The sequence below is a fragment of the Tupaia chinensis genome, unplaced genomic scaffold, assembly GCF_000334495.1.
Source record: "Tupaia chinensis unplaced genomic scaffold, TupChi_1.0 Scaffold000366_1, whole genome shotgun sequence".
Taxonomy (NCBI): Eukaryota; Metazoa; Chordata; class Mammalia; order Scandentia; family Tupaiidae; genus Tupaia; species Tupaia belangeri.
In genome coordinates this window covers 2,325,156-2,341,907 of record NW_006159863.1, presented here as the reverse complement: position 1 = coordinate 2,341,907, position 16,752 = coordinate 2,325,156, and positions in this window count along the sequence as shown.

Below are 16,752 nucleotides of genomic sequence, written 5' to 3'. Positions count from 1 at the left end.
GTCTAAAGATCCTGTCTTGTTTTTAAAACCACCTGCCCCATTTTAAAGATGTGAGAATATTGTCAACTGTGGGTAGTCAATGTGCTTTGGAGAGAAACCACTTTACACATTTTACTAGAGATTTAATATATGCAGTGGAGATTTTTTAGAAGTCACATTCTGATTTAGGGCAAAGCTTGACCATTTCACATTGTAGCAAGTTTTCCTTTTCTTCTTTGCTAAGAAGTGAAGTTATTCGAGGGAGAGAAGAACATGACAGTGGTATGTGACAACTGGGAAACGTGAGTAGGGGCTTAATCCTGCTATGCCTCAGTTTTCTCACATGTAAAAGGAACAAAGTGAGGCCTTTGAAAGCTGGCTGTGAAGAGTAGGTAAGACAATGTATGTAAAGTGCCCATCACAGGAAAAGTGAAACCACAGAATAGACGTCCTGGTTGCAGACTCTCTGGCTAACTCTTGTTGCACCTTTGACAACTTCTTTAATTAAGCCCAGGATATTTCCTGGTTTAAGGGCTTTTGTAGGGACTCAGTCCCTCCTCTTTGCATTATCACTGGTTCTTTGTCCTGTCTTGAATTTTGTTTCTTGCTTGACTTTGGGTTCCATTACTGCCCTGACCTTTCCTAGTTTCCTGTGTATTCCATGTTAGAGAGAGTGAGTGCTCTCTACTCTTCTCTCCCAATCATTCTATAAAGGAGTAGCTTAATCTGAAATTGGCTGGCTCAGTTCAAAGACTCTCATCCATTTGGGAATAAACTGCTCCCAAAGGCAGCAGTTTTCCTCCGCTGTTCCAAGCTGTGTCATTCTTGAGAAGACATTCTACCTCTCCCCCAGGTACTGTGGTCCTGCATGGCCTGTAGGGCAGCCCTCTACAAATCTCACTCACCCATAGATATTAAGTGTGTCCTTCAACTTGAACCCTTACTGGGAATAAAACTGAGAATCTAATTTTCAGAGACACTGTGACATAACTATTAAGAAATTAGACTCTGGACTTAGAATAAATGGGTTCAAATCCCAGCTCTGCCTCTTACTGGTGTGTAAACTTTGCAAATTTCTAAATCCTTCTGAGCCTCAGTTTGTCTTCTATAGAAGAGGAGAAATATGGGCTGGACAGGGGTGTAGCAGTAAGAAGTGACACTTTAAGGCTGACCCACATGGGAAGGTTCCTGGTTTGTATCTGGAGACTTCCCTGAGTAGGCTGAGCACACACATGTCTGTAATCCAGGGCTGGCTGGACTGGGGGTGTGTTGTAGTATTAAGACCATATTGGGTGTGCTTTCTCTCTTCTCTTTGTCTCTCTTGCTTGTAGAAGAAATACATAAAATAAAAAAGAGAGAGATATGATAAAACCTACTTCATAGTTCCAGTTGAAGCATTATGAGATGTTATATGTAAAACATTTAGAATAATGCCTTTCTTGGTAAGCCATTTAAAAGTGTTAACTAACTATACTTCTTTTCCATTTATTTGTAACTTGTTCAGAGAAGGTGGATGGTGGATGGTGGATACTGGGCTCTTCAGAGACCTATTTTCAGGTCCTGTTCCTTCATTTTCCCCTTCCACTATGACTCTTAAACCAGGGTCCCCCTGACTCCCCACCTGCCTTGACTATAATTCCCATGAGTATCTGCTACCTGCTTACTATGAATGGTCTTCAAGTTCATGGACAATGAAACATGTATTATGAAAAACTGCATGGATTTAAACATTTTTTTCATATGAAAATAAATGTATAATTTAATTCCATTTGTTTCCCCAGACTTTTTGAAGTCCCCTCATACTTGTGTGTTACTTTCCTCACTTTAAAATAGTTGATTCTCTCTGGTGGAAATGAAGGGAGCAAAATGGAAATTGAGTATTTATTGCCTCCTCTGTCAGGGTTACCATTCTTCCATTTCCCAGTGGTTCGAAGAGTGATAGCCCTCTGTTTCTTTTGGCATCTTCATCAACTTCTGCAAGTTCTGAATTTCCCCCTTGAGGAAATTGTTCTTACAGGTGTGTTCTTGGGCGATCATTTTTTAGCCATCAGTCATCCGTTTATCTTTAGTAGGATTCTTTTTTTTTTTTTTTGGAGAGATTTTCACTGTAGGGCGCGTGCGCTCGCCAGACAGACAGAGAGAGACATAGAGACAGAAAGCGAGAAATCACCCCCCAGGGGGGATGGTCACGCCGCAATCCCTTCTCCTCCATTCTCCTCTCGGGATCTTGGGCACGCACGCACACGCGCCCGGCGTGAGTTTTAAGCCACCGGGTCCGGGACACGAACCGCGGTCGCCTACGTGGGAGTCCAGCGACATAGCCATTACACTAACTGCTGGTTCCCTCTTTAGTAGGATTCTTTAACAGTTGAGCTCTTTTGATAGTTGCCTCTCACCACCCATCCCCCAATAGCTATATACTACCTGACTCATTCCCTCATTTGGGAAATTTTATTGACCGATTGCTATGGGCCTGATGTTGATAGGAAGATAAAATAACCATTGCCCCCAAAGAATGTATGATCCAGTAGGGTTTAAATCTTGTTCTAGGGGTTCTTACGGGCCCAGAAGTGGCTCTTCAAGGGTCACCTTGGATGTGTTTACGTGTAGAAAGTTTTCTAAGTGGGAAACTATGTGTATTTGGGGTGTCTAAGTGTTGGGGTTTACCCTATTCCCCATCATTCCAGAACTGCCCTGCTTTTTTTGTTTTGTTTTGTTTTGCATATTGGGCTTCTAAATAAGATTCATCCAAAGAAAGAATTATACTATTTAAAAAAAAATTGAAAACCATTGACCTAATTTTTTCCACTGAATTTATTCAGAATGGCTATTTATAGAGGTTCTACCCTTTGGCTTATGTTTGGCCAGCAGTATCAGTCACAGGATCAGAGGGGACCTGTGAAGCTGTCTCCTCAGCTGATGAGGCTCACTTTCTGTGTTTAAAAAAGACCTTTTCTGGTCAAGGCTAGTACTATTTGTGGTAATAAGTAAATAAGGGACATTCTGGGGGGAGGTACCACACATAAATTGACTCTAAAGGCACTACCAGAAGAGTTCCAACATTATTTTATGTAGTGACTACTTTTGAAATAAATTTATGGCTCCTAAAAATGCTAGAAGGTCTAAAATAAGCTTTCAAACTCTTTCTGTAGGACTCATTATGTCAAATTATAACTTCCAGAGGGCAGGGGACTGGACTTTGCTTTAACTTTGTGGTGTATTTGTTAAGATCAAAACTCAGGAATCAAAGATAACTAAGGACTGACTGATTGCTCAAGCACTAACCTATCAAAACGTATCTTTTGTAAGCCATCAGAATAACTGGCTCATTCTGTTTTTGTAAAGATATTTAAGAAATCTAAATATTTGGGGACCAGCAGTTGGCGGAATGGCTATGTCGCTGGACTCCCATGTAGTCCCAGACCCGGTGGCTTAAACTCACACCGGATGCGTGTGCATGTGTGTGTGTGCCCAAGATCCTGAGAGCAGAATGGAGGAAAGGGGATTGTGGCATGGCCATCCCTTCCTGGGGAGTGATTTCTTGCTTTCTGTCTCTCTATCTCTCTCTGTCTTTCTGGCAAGCGCATATGTCCTATATCAAAAACCTCTAAAAAAAAAAAACCCACTAAGTATTTGCATGTACATAGACCATTTCTGGAAGATGTTCTAGAATATAAGCTTCATGGTGCATGATTTTTTCCTTTTGCTTTGTTCATTAATACATCCTAAGATGATGCTCATCATATAATAGATGTCTAAACGATATCTGTTGAATGCATAAATTCACAAGAAAATGGTAATCATGGTTGTATGTAGGAAGTAGGACTGGAAATAATAGTAGAACTATTACTCTTCAATTTGTACCCATGTCATATATGGCATTTATATGGGAAGTGTGGGAAGAATGTCTACTTTTTTCTTTATATTTGTACCATTACCCACAGAAAGAAGCTTCTGCCCACAGTTACATCGCTGTCCTTTGTTTTTATGACTCCCACTACTCACCATCCAAACCAAGGAGGAATTTATGATTGGTCTAGTTATTCTTGGATCTTATATTTTTAGTGGGCAGGATCCTGCTCTATTTATTTCCTATCCCTCTTGCCTTCTGATCAGGGAGGGCCTCACTCCCATAAGTAGACGTGGCTAGCACTATACTCTCAATTTCAGCCTTCTTGCCAATGTCATGTCTTGGTCATGCTGGATGAAGGTTGGCATTGGAGTTTGTCCTTGTCTCAGTCCATTCAGACTTCTATAACAAAACACCACACACTAGGGGGCCTTAAACACCCTCGCAGCACACATTCATTTCTCACAGTTCTGGAGGCTAGGAAAACTAAAAATAGGGCACCAGTAGTTTTGGTGTCTGGTGAAGACTTATTTTCTCATTCATAAAATGCTGTCTTATTGTATCTTCACATAACAGAAGGGGCAAAGGAACTCTCTAGGGTGTCTTCTTACAAGGACCTTCATCCCATTTATGAGGACTCTGCCCTCATGATCTAATTACCTCTCAAAGTCCCCACCTCCAGACCTTCACACTGGGGTTAGGTTTACAAAATATGAACTTTGGAGAAGAATAGACATTTAGTCTATGGCAGTCCTCAAACCTGAATATTTTAGATTCTAGTATGTCAGGTATAAGAAGATTATGATGATAATAAAATAAAAAAAAAACAAAAAAAAAAGAAAAAAACAAACAAACAAAAAAGAAACCCTGATTAAGTCAGAATAACTCAGCAGAGACGTTCTGGATTTGGGAACACAGCTGTCCTCGGGGTTAATAAAAATTGTGCTTTGTTTTCCACTTGGCTTTTGTCCTTCCATGGATGGTTCCTGCAGAGGAGAGTCGCAGGATGGTGTGTGGTAGCATGTAGGAACCCAGAGCTTATCCTACCCTCATGACCCTGTAGAGCTCTTTACTCATTTGTTTCCCATGTACACATATTATTTCTGAAATGAATGTATGGATTAGAACATAATAGCAAATGAGGGAGTACAGGAATAGTGGTTTGTTCTCCACCTACACAACAGAATAATTATTTTTTATGAATTCTGTTGGAGGCAGTTCGTGTTTATAAACAGGAGAGATAATGATAGTTGACTGGCTGAATAGTTTGGCATTAAGAAATTATGTGAAAAAACTGATTTATAGAGTCATTACATGCTTTGGTTGAAATCAAAATATAAAGGAACAGAATTCTCACTCAAAAATCTTGGGATCTGAAACAGAGACTAATAAAATCAGTGCAGGGCGGAATAAGGAGTCAGTGCTATATCGTGCCTGAAAAAGGACTGTAACATTTCTACATATAGGTCAGAAGAGTTACTAGAATCAAGTATGGATGAACATTTTAATATTCAGAGGTGGTTTGTGATGTGTGCTTATATGAATCAGGACTGTAGTAATAATAATAGCTAACCCTCATTGAATGCCTGCTGTGATTAGCTAGCTAATCAGAAATTCTTTACATGTATTAATCCAAGGAGGAAGTTGCTATGATTAATCCATTTTTCAGGTATGGAAGTGAACACACATATAGATTTAGGTCACACACTATGAAGGAACAAGGGTGGGATCAGTGGTGTGCTGAAGTTGGCTCATACAGGCTCCTGAGATCTGACTGTGCACATCTCTTTCCAACACCATGTTCAGCAACAATGTGCTGGCAGCTGCAATTGGTCACTGTGGGAGAATTTACACAAGAAGAATTGGCAAATGCTGAAAATCTCATGATTATTTTGTGTTTATTTTTCTTTATCCCCAGAGAGCTTGTTGTCAAGCATTATGACATAAGAATGGATAGGCTTCAAACTGAGGTGGTTTGACTTAAGACCACTTTGGCAAAGATGCATGTTTTCAGACCAAAGTATTGATAATAGTATTAAACATTTTATTGCATGAGCCATCCCCCCCCACCCCCCGCTATTCTGTAACTTACAGTCCAATGCAACCTAAATGATTACTAGCACTTCCTTATAGGATTGTTGTGAGAATTAAATGAGATGATGCATTTGAACCAGTCAGTGAAGAGCTTTACACAGTAAATGCTAGTACCTCCATGAAAAAAATGCACAGCAGAGCAATGGTGCTAACATCACAGTAGCCATCTATTTTAAGTTATTTCACTACCTTCACAGAAACTAATGAGTGTCAAAAACCCTCATCTCCACTTTCTCTCTCTTCCACAGTTTATTTCATAAAACAAAAGATAGATGAATTAAAAGAGAAGACATCAGGATAATCCAGTCATGTTATTCTATGAGTCAGTTTTACCCCTTCCATGTTCTGTGAAAACAAAGCCCGAACATTGATAAACTTTTGTGTATCTTAGAATGTTGCTATGGTTTGATTGTGCCCCCGACCCTGTTTCATGTGCTTAAAATTTGGTTGTGTGTAATTAAGTGGATGGAAATTTGCCTATGGGATTAAAAGGTGGGGTCTTTGAGAAGTCATTAGGGTTAAGGACATCAGGGTGTGGCTCTCATGATTGAATCCTGGTGGGTTTATAAGGAGAGGGAATGAGACAGACACGGGGACATGGACATGTGTGCTCTTGCTCTGTCTAACCATATGATGCCTTCTACCACATTACCCACCAACAAGAAGAATTTCACCGGATGTGGCCCCTTGATTGTAAGCCTCCAAAGCAGAGACTTAATGAAACTTCTTTACGAATTTTGGTCATTAGCAACCCAGCAGACAAGAACTTGTCCTTCTATCCTGCAGATACTCTCAATTTCCTACCTTCTGAGGGGTTCCAGAGAGTGAAGCTGGGGTCATGCCAATTCATCCTGAATTGTGACCTGTTGGCCATCTGTAGGACATCACCATTTGGCAAGACTAAAATCATGAAAGGGATAACACTATTATTTGACTTAAACACTATGGACTTAGAGTAGAAATTAACAATCTATCTTCCTCAGGAGATATTAATCTTTGAGGGTAGCCAAAATGACAGTCACAGCAGAAACAGAAAGATCAAGAAGAAAAAGAATAACTTGTAATTGCTGGGTGCTAGCTACACATCAGGTATTTTCCTAAACATTTTACATGCATTTTTAATTTTATCATTCCAGCACCTCTCTGAGTGATGTACAGTAATTACCTCTAATTTACAGATGTTGGATAATTGGCTTGAGGCCATGTAGGTGGCACATGGTAAGGGAATTTGGAGGCTGTAGCAGTTCTCAGGCAATCTGATTTTAGAGTTTATGTTCCCAGGGAAGAAAGACACTATACTGTCAAGGAGTCCGGTTGAGGGAATTAGGCAAAGGGTTAGTCCTAGGGCTTCAAGGTTCTGGGACCACGGTCAGACAAAAACCTGTATCAAAGAGCTCTCCTTGGACTGTTTTGCTGATGCCCTTCTCTGACTACTGGCCTCTCAAACCCATTGTCTTGGGTCATTTAATATATTCTGCCTTGAACATACTCAGCGTTTTCATGTGTCTGATTCTCACTATCATTTTCCCTGCTACTTCTCTAAACCAGTTCATCTGGTTATCTTCTGGTTGATGCCTGTGTTTTGAACATAGCTAACCCACATGTCATGTCCAGTCTACCCTAGTTAGCTGGCCACATACCAGTTCTCCTTGTCTGAACTACCCACTCCATTTCTAAACAGACATGTTAACAACACATCATAATTGAAGAACTAGGGCATTATATGTTTAAAGAAAGAGGTTTAAAATATTTTATTAGGGAACGTAATCAATATTGAACAACACTTAAATATATGGCATCCATATTTATAGGGACAATATAAATTCTCATAATTTGAACAGTCACTTTATTAAACAAATAAAATAAATTCATTTTAAAGAGTGGGCATGATCCATGAAGTATATTTTTCTTAATAATTTATCCATCTGCTTAATAATATGTACATTCATTAAAAAGAATAACTTGTAATTGCTGGGTGCTAGCTACACATCAGGTATTTTCCTAAACATTTTACATGCATTTTTAATTTTATCATTCCAGCACCTCTCTGAGTGATGTACAGTAATTACCTCTAATTTACAGATGTTGGATAATTGGCTTGAGGCCATGTAGGTGGCACATGGTAAGGGAATTTGGAGGCTGTAGCAGTTCTCAGGCAATCTGATTTTAGAGTTTATGTTCCCAGGGAAGAAAGACACTATACTGTCAAGGAGTCCGGTTGAGGGAATTAGGCAAAGGGTTAGTCCTAGGGCTTCAAGGTTCTGGGACCACGGTCAGACAAAAACCTGTATCAAAGAGCTCTCCTTGGACTGTTTTGCTGATGCCCTTCTCTGACTACTGGCCTCTCAAACCCATTGTCTTGGGTCATTTAATATATTCTGCCTTGAACATACTCAGCGTTTTCATGTGTCTGATTCTCACTATCATTTTCCCTGCTACTTCTCTAAACCAGTTCATCTGGTTATCTTCTGGTTGATGCCTGTGTTTTGAACATAGCTAACCCACATGTCATGTCCAGTCTACCCTAGTTAGCTGGCCACATACCAGTTCTCCTTGTCTGAACTACCCACTCCATTTCTAAACAGACATGTTAACAACACATCATAATTGAAGAACTAGGGCATTATATGTTTAAAGAAAGAGGTTTAAAATATTTTATTAGGGAACGTAATCAATATTGAACAACACTTAAATATATGGCATCCATATTTATAGGGACAATATAAATTCTCATAATTTGAACAGTCACTTTATTAAACAAATAAAATAAATTCATTTTAAAGAGTGGGCATGATCCATGAAGTATATTTTTCTTAATAATTTATCCATCTGCTTAATAATATGTACATTCATTAAAAAAAAAAACACCTCATTGTTCACCACATCACATTATAAACAAACAAACCTATACAATGGCATGTAGAAAATTCAGAAATACTTAAACAGCACATTCCAAGAATACTGAGTCAACTGAAAAGGAATTTAATGCTTTGAAGCCATTGTAATCAGCCTGGGTTTGTATACATGAGTCTGTAGGAAATGCTGCAGCAAGTTCAAGTATAACAATTCACACACATAACATAAATCTGACAGAGGAGAGAATGCTCTTCTTAGAGTATAGAGCACATATCAAACTCTCAGCAAAGTTCTGATTAATTCCTGTTTTTTTTTTTCTTTCTTCTTTTTGTGACATGGAAAGGAAGGTAATGAGATTGTCAACGCAGTTGACCAAATACCAAACCTGGAGAAGGTAGGTGGTGTTCACAAACACTGCGCAGTTAGAAATTGTACCTTACAGGGATCATATTTGTCACAGCAATTGTAAAGGTTATAGGAAAACCACAGCAGCTAAAATCAGCCAGTCAGCTCACATTTACTTCTCTGGCAACGTAGAAACGCTGTGTTTGTATTTTGAGCAGATCTAACGAGGAGACAAGCAGAAGAGCTGCAGCAAGCCAGGAAATGTCACAGAGTTCATGTTTAAATGGCATCTACTTTATTTACTAAAATACAATTTTAATTTCACAGGCACAATAGACTTCCACATTTGTTTTCCTTAGTCCCAGCAAGTCAAGCCCTTCCTAATTGCTAGTTGATTATAAAAGTGCAGCTCGGAGACCTTCATTTTCATTTTAGTCTCTCCCACCACCTCTGTTGCATGTGGTTTGTATTACACAATGGGGCACCTTTTGCTAATCATGTGTCCTCATATAGCATAACATGCCAATCTTTGATTGACAGTGTGAAAAGCAGCCTTAGGAGTATGGTAGCGATCTTGTTACTTTGGGCATTTTCTATAAAAAGAACTCTTTTTTAAAGACATATTTTATAACATTTCCTTGAGAAAACCAATTCATCAATTTTTTTATAACAACAAATAGCCTTTATATTATTTGCTTATTAAGACATTCAGTGCATTTATTTGTTCTAATGGATTAGCCATCTCATGCTAGAACAAATGTTTACTTGCATGATGGGAAAGAAATAGACCTTCTCTTCCCCCCCTCCCCCCAAGACCATCCCACTGTTAAAATAAAACAAACAAACTCATATGCTAAGCCTTGAGAACAAAGAGAATTAGATGACAGAGAAACCAAGACCTTTCCATTTTTCAGCCAAGCCAAACATGAGAGCTCTGTCAGGGAATCAGCTGGATTCACTACTGGATCTTCCAGTGAGTTCTCCCTTACCTTAAGGAGGGAGAACAAAAGCAGACGCAGTTTGCCCATGGGAACTTGGGGGGATAAGGGTTGCAAAGTGAAGTGCCACCATGAAAAAATAAAGGTTGATTTCCACGTTCTCTTAGAACTTGAACTTGGGGCAACCCCAGCACATGGTGGAGGCTCACCAGTTAATTTGCATGAATTTGTCCTTTCTTGCTAGAAATAACTCCCTCTGTATCCTACCCCACTTTATTCTCTGGGATCTAATGTAGAGGTCACCATTTCTGAGACACCTAACCGCAGTGCTGGGTGGGAGCCCTCTACCAAGTTCCATGGCACTGGGTAAACAGTCACGTCACAATGCTTACCACCATCTACTGTACTTGTTGACTTGCCTGAACCCTCTGTAGACTATAGGTGCTTTGTGGGCAAGAACCGTGTCTCTACCATTGTGATTCTTTTCCCTGTAGACTTGGCCTTGGAGCAGAGTCAGCCCACGCTGAATATTGAAGAATGGAGAAATGAGTGAGAGAGCAGCTGTGTGCAACAGCGGCTTGCTTTGGAAGATGGGACTTTTACTTTGCAAGAGGGCTTCTACTACTTCTATGGGCAACTTTTAAGAATGAAATGGTTGGAGGGTGGTGCTAAGCTGACTTCCAAAAAAATTGAGCTATTTATCGCCAACCTGTTTTCCTCTTTCTTTGTGCATACACATCTTCCTTAGGTTACTGTTGTTCTAGGATCAACAACAGTAACATGTTAGATTTGCACCTTAGTCAGATGAATGCTTGAAAAAGAAATAAATCCACATGTTAGACAAGGCTCATTGTCTCCTGAGGTGGATTGAAAAGATGGCAAGTGGCAGGGTTGTAACCCTCCCTCACTGGGTAGTGAAGATAGCAGTCAAGGATAGGAAGCTGGCTTCACATAATGAGTGTACACAAGGTAAATGGGCTTTGAAGGAGAGACACTGTATGTCCCCACTTAATATATACCGAGTGTCCACACTCTATAACTGAAACTGATGGGCTAAAGGATGTACAAACACAAGAGGTGGGTGTGAATGCCAGATGTGGTGTGTGTGGAGGAGTGGGGCCTGGCGAAAAACATTTGGAGGAGGGTTACGGAGACAGCATTGCTGAGACAGGGAGGTAGTATTATTATATTTTGATCAACTGGACTGGGGAGAAATGTTCACATATTGAAATGATCACCTTGTAAGCTAAATAATGTGATTGAATGTATTAAAAAATGTAAATAAAAATTTTTTTGCTATAGGGCTCACATGCTTGCCGGAGAGAGAAAGAGAGAGAGGGAGAGAAAGTGAAAAAGCAGCCCCCCACCCCAGGAGGATTGTGCCGGCTCCAGCCCTTCTGCCCTTCTCTTCTATTCTCCTTTCAGGATTTTGGGCATGTATACACATGTGCCTGGCATGTTTGTCAAGCTGTCAGGTCTAGGACTCAAACTGTTCAGTTGGCTATGTGGGATCTGGTCACTTTAACCTCCATGACATCTGGCTACTGTTGTAGATGGACCTTTTTTTTTTTTTTTTTTTTTCTTTTTAAAGAATGATTTTATTTAACTAATGTTCATTCGTTCTTTCCTTTCCTTTCCTTTCCTTTCCTTTCCTTTCCTTTCCTTTCCTTTCCTTCTATTTGATCAGAGAGGGACAGAGTGAGAGAGAGAGTGAGGGAAAATGAGAAAGCAAGCTGTATTGTCTGGGACTGGAACTACAGTCAGTCATGTGGAAGTCCAGCACCCCTAACCACCATGCCACCTGCCAGCCCCAGTAAATGAACTTTTTATTTTTTGAGAGGGTCTTTTTTTTTTTTTTTTTTTCCCTGTTTTGCTATAGAGTGCATGAGCTTGCCAGAAAGTCAAACAGAGAGACAGAAAGCTGCTAAAAATCACTCCCCGGGGAGGATGGCTACACCACAATCCCTTCTCCTCCATTTTCCTCTCAGGATCTTGGGCATGCACGTACATGCACCTGGTGTGAGTTTAAGCCACCAGGTCTGGGACTTGAACCACGGTTGACTACATGGGAGTCCAGCAATGTAGCCATTACACAAACTGCTGGTCCCATTGGGCTTTTAATGAACCACATATTTTTTTAATATACTAGGCATCATGCATCCACATGATCTTTTGGTGGAGTGAGAATTCTTGTTCACAACCAACATATTCATCTTAACAAGTTCAGACTTTGGCAGGGTTAGCTCTGAAGTAGAGATCCATGATTATTTCCCCATTAGCTAGTTAAATCCTTCCTCCCAGCACTGAAAGGACTGAAAACTCTTCTTTTTCATATGGGCTAACATCAACCCGTTCACCCTTGACATGACTCAGCAGCTGCTTCTCAAAACCCAAAAGACCAAAATAGTCATAGTCTGTGTTTCTAAAAGCAGAGTTGGGCCAAGTGCCTCATCCCCAAAAGTGACTTTCCCCCCTCTGTTTAAAACAAGTTTGAAATTCCAAGTCATGAGAGACCATTTATTTGGCAAGGAGATGGTGGCAGCTCCTTGCCAAATACAGCCTCCGAGGATGGCTTCCTGCCCTAGTCAGACTGAGGTGTGGTGAGTTGAGCTTGCAGTATGAACTCTCCTGTCAAACCACCTGCCCAAAACGGATGTGGTATCATTTATAAAGAGGTCCAGAAAACTGCCTAGACTCTGACACAGGCAGAACCTGAAATTAGACCTGAGATCGAGACCTGGAGCTCCCATGATAGGGATTTCAATTCCCACTGAAATCAGAACTGCTTCTCTTTGTGACTGGGGATTTGCTATCTTGTTTATGTTGGTAAACATTTAATTCTGACAGTTGCCCCGGGCTGAGTGATGCTCAGCCTTATTTCCTCAGGTAAGTTTAAGTGTAGACTTTGCTTCAAATGCTATACCTTTTTTCCAAGGTCAAAACTACTTTTCTTTCTTATAAGAAAAAGTTATATAAACATACACACATACCTTTGATATAATGGTTGCATTTTGTATAGTGTCTTTCACAGAATCATTAGAATAACTCAAAATGCTTCCTATTGACAAAGAGCCAGTGGGAGAAAGATTACAAACACCAGCACCGGATACTCTTGAGGGTTGTCTGAAACCTTGAGAACTTGGTGGAAAGCTTCAAAGTAGTACAGTTAGTCTGATTTTTAAAAATTAAAATTTCTAGATGGGGATATTTCCAACCCAAAGGTAATAGCCCAGTGTAGGGGTATAATTGAGAGTTGGAATTTGGTGCCTGGTACCCTGAATCTAGAAATGATAGCACCCAAACAAGGTATAGTACTTACTTTACGACTTCCTTTCAATTTAAATGGAAACTAATGCCTTAAACTTCTGAAAACATAAACTTGAAGTAGAATGAAGAGCAAAGAGAAGGGAAAGACTTGGTTTCTCTTTTCCTGTGCCTGCATTTTTCAGTGCTTGAATATACCTTCAAGGCAATCTAATTTATAATCGTGTTCTATGTAGATAGCGTGTGGAAGGGGGAATGAAGACAGGGAAAACATGCTAGCACCTACTGGGTGCCTACTGTGATTTCATGTGGTTTTATCAGCTCATGCGGCATCCTCACACACACCATTTCATCTGCTTGCTCTACTTCACAGGAGAGGAAACTGGGTCAAGAGAGGTCAATCCACTTATCCAGGACCACTTAGGTACAGAGAGGGAGACTGACATGCAGCCCAGGCCTGTGACTCCAAGTCGATCACCCCTCCCACATTCTCCTATGATAGGCTTTGGAGGCAGTTAGGAAGGTCAGGTTCAAGAAACTGAGAGGTCAGCACAGAACTACAGGAGAGGGTACATGGGAGCTGAACTTCTTACAGTCTTTCTCTTCTTCCTGAACTCCCTATAGAATTTATTCTCTTTCTCCTTCTCAGACCCTTATTGCTGCACTGGTTCTCTGTGAAAATATCTTTCCTGATGTGACCATCAAATCTTAAACTTTACTGTAGCAAGTGGGCAACACTTGAATGTATTCAATACTTGAATATATACTATAGGCCACATAATATACATCCCCCAAATATAATTTTTACTATTAATACTTTTGTCTCTGTGTAATCCATCACAGATGCATTTCAGGGAGTAAATTCATTGTGTTGCCAGCAAATACTGTGTTGAGCTTCTGGGTTAATACTGGAAAGGGCATTTCTTGGGACATGTTCGGCCCAGAGACAAAAATTGCTGTTTTCCTTCACAGATGATGTAGAAAGCATGTGTTTGATTCAGGCTTTAAATGCTAGAGCAAAATGTCTGTTGCAGAATGTTGAGATTGAGGTGACAAGGCTGCGTGTGATCTTCAGAATCAGAAGGCAGGAGCTCTTGGGAATGCAAGTGAGAACTGATAAGGGACCTCAAGTTTTAATTCAATTACTCCCTAAGTAATGTTTGACTCTTTAAAAAAATAGGTTGAAAACTAGCAATAAATTTTTCTTTAAATATTTGTAATACTTGCTTGTTTAGCTCTTAAAAATGCTTCATAGGCTTCCTTTTTAATAGCTTACTTTTTAATAGTCTACTTGTCAGATTGAATTAGGCATCCTTATGTGGAGATGAAAGGTGCCTATTTGCCTACTCATTCATCAGTGTCTCCTCTGTTCTTTACGAGTGTCATCACCTCTGTTATAACTCTGGGACTAGGTGTGGGGAGGCAAGAAGTACTCATTCTGATGCTTAGCTTTTGATTAAGGTGCCATGGGTCTCCCAACGCTTAAGACTTTAATCAGCCAAGCTGCAGAGGTGAATTCTTTTCAGTATGAAAAATAAGATTTGATTTAGCAAAAGGAACAGAGACCAGGGTGGAGAAAAATGACAACTTTTTCCCCCCTTTTTTAGTACATCAGTTAATAAGACATTGCTACACTTATTCAAACTAGTCTGGGAATAGTTTTTGGTTTGAATACAGTGAACTCTGGTTTTTCATGTTATTTCTCCTCTCTATTTTCTAGATTGGGCTGAAGCCAGTAAATTACATTGTTTTAGACAAGAAGGGTGTTCCATTGTAATTGATACTGTGGGACTGAAAACCCTTCCAATCTGAGAGTCTCCATGGAGTGGGCAGGAGGGCAGGGAACTGAAGCAGCATCGTCTCTTGCCCAGAAAACATGACTACAGATGCTATGTAGTTAGGGCAGTCCTGATGCTCCCCAGTGAGGATAAATGCTCCTTGCTTCTTGGCAGAAACCAGGACAGAAAAGAAAACACCGTTCTGTGGCTGACAGGGAAGCACCGTGAGGACAATAAATTAGTCTACAAGAAGGGGCTCGGGCAGGCCGATGAAATGGAAGTGAGATAGAGATTTGCAAGAGATGCCAGGTGGCAGGTGGAGATGCTACAGGGCCATGAGAATGGGCAGCAATACTATCAAGACAGCCACTGAAGGTTTAGCAAGAAGAGTGGGAGCTGGTCTTTGGAAGGTCTGGGTGGAAATGCCCTTTAGGAGGAGTAGCTGTCTATATCCTAATATCAGGTCAAGTCAGTGGACTTCCTTTCCTCTTTTCTTTCTTAGGCTGTGAGACAGGGTGGAGGAGAGCTGCCTAGAAGCCACCTGAAGGTTCTCTGGCACCAGTTTTCCAAGCTAATCCTGATGCAGAGCAGATAGCACTGAAACACTCCAACTGCACCTGTAGCTGAGATGGGAGCCCTGGAGTGATTACAGTGTTCCCATGTGGTCCTCAATGACTCAGTTCCAGGACTGGGCTATGCTGATGGTTCCTAATCCCTATTCTTCTGTCTCACCTTGGCCTCAGAGTCTAGACTCTTTTTCAGGTAGTGATAGGGCTGTGCTATCCTGGGTGTAAGTGTTTTTGGGGTGACTGTATGCCCACCAGACTCGAGGTAACTGTTGACTTAAGACCCCCACTGCTGTGCTCTGTACCCCTTATTAGGATTTTACTAATACCTTGTCAGAGAACCCAGGGTTATCAGGTTGACCTGGGTGAACCTTGTGATATTTCCAAGTCCCCATGGATCCCAGCCCCTGGCTGAAAACAGTGGTGGGATCTTATCTTTTGTTCCACTCTGCTCCCCTCTCTCTATGCTTGCTCGGGAGGAGTCCATGTTGTTGGGGGCTGGAGTACTGCTACAAGCACACCAAGTGATGCAACCATTCCTGCCTTCCAGGAGTTTCACCGAGTTAAGAAGACAGACACTATAAAAGTACAGTGTATAGGGACCAGCAGTTAGCGTAATGGCTATGTTGCTGGACTCCCATGTAGTCGACTGCGGTTCGCGTCCTGGACCCGGTGGCTTAAAACTCACGCCAGGCACGTGTTTCGTGCATGCCCAAGATCCCAAGAGGAGAATGGAGGAGAAGGGACTGTGGTGTGGCCATCCCCCCTGGGGGGTGATTTCTTGCTTTCTGTCTCTCTGTCTCTCTCTGCCTGGCGAGTTTTTTTAATAGCCCTAGAGCAAAAACCCCTAAAAAAAAAAAAAAAAGTACAGTGTATATAAGGTGCATTTTAAAGTACTTTAAATAGATGAAAAATTTTAAAAGATGAAATAGCAAAATAAAACATGTAATTAATTGCCAAATACTTTTTTCAATGAGAGAAAGAGAGAGAGAGAGAGAGAGAGAGAGAGATAGAGAGAGAGAGAGAGAGAGAGAGATAGAGAGAGTGTGTGTGTGTGTGTGTGTGTGTGTGTGTGTGTGTGT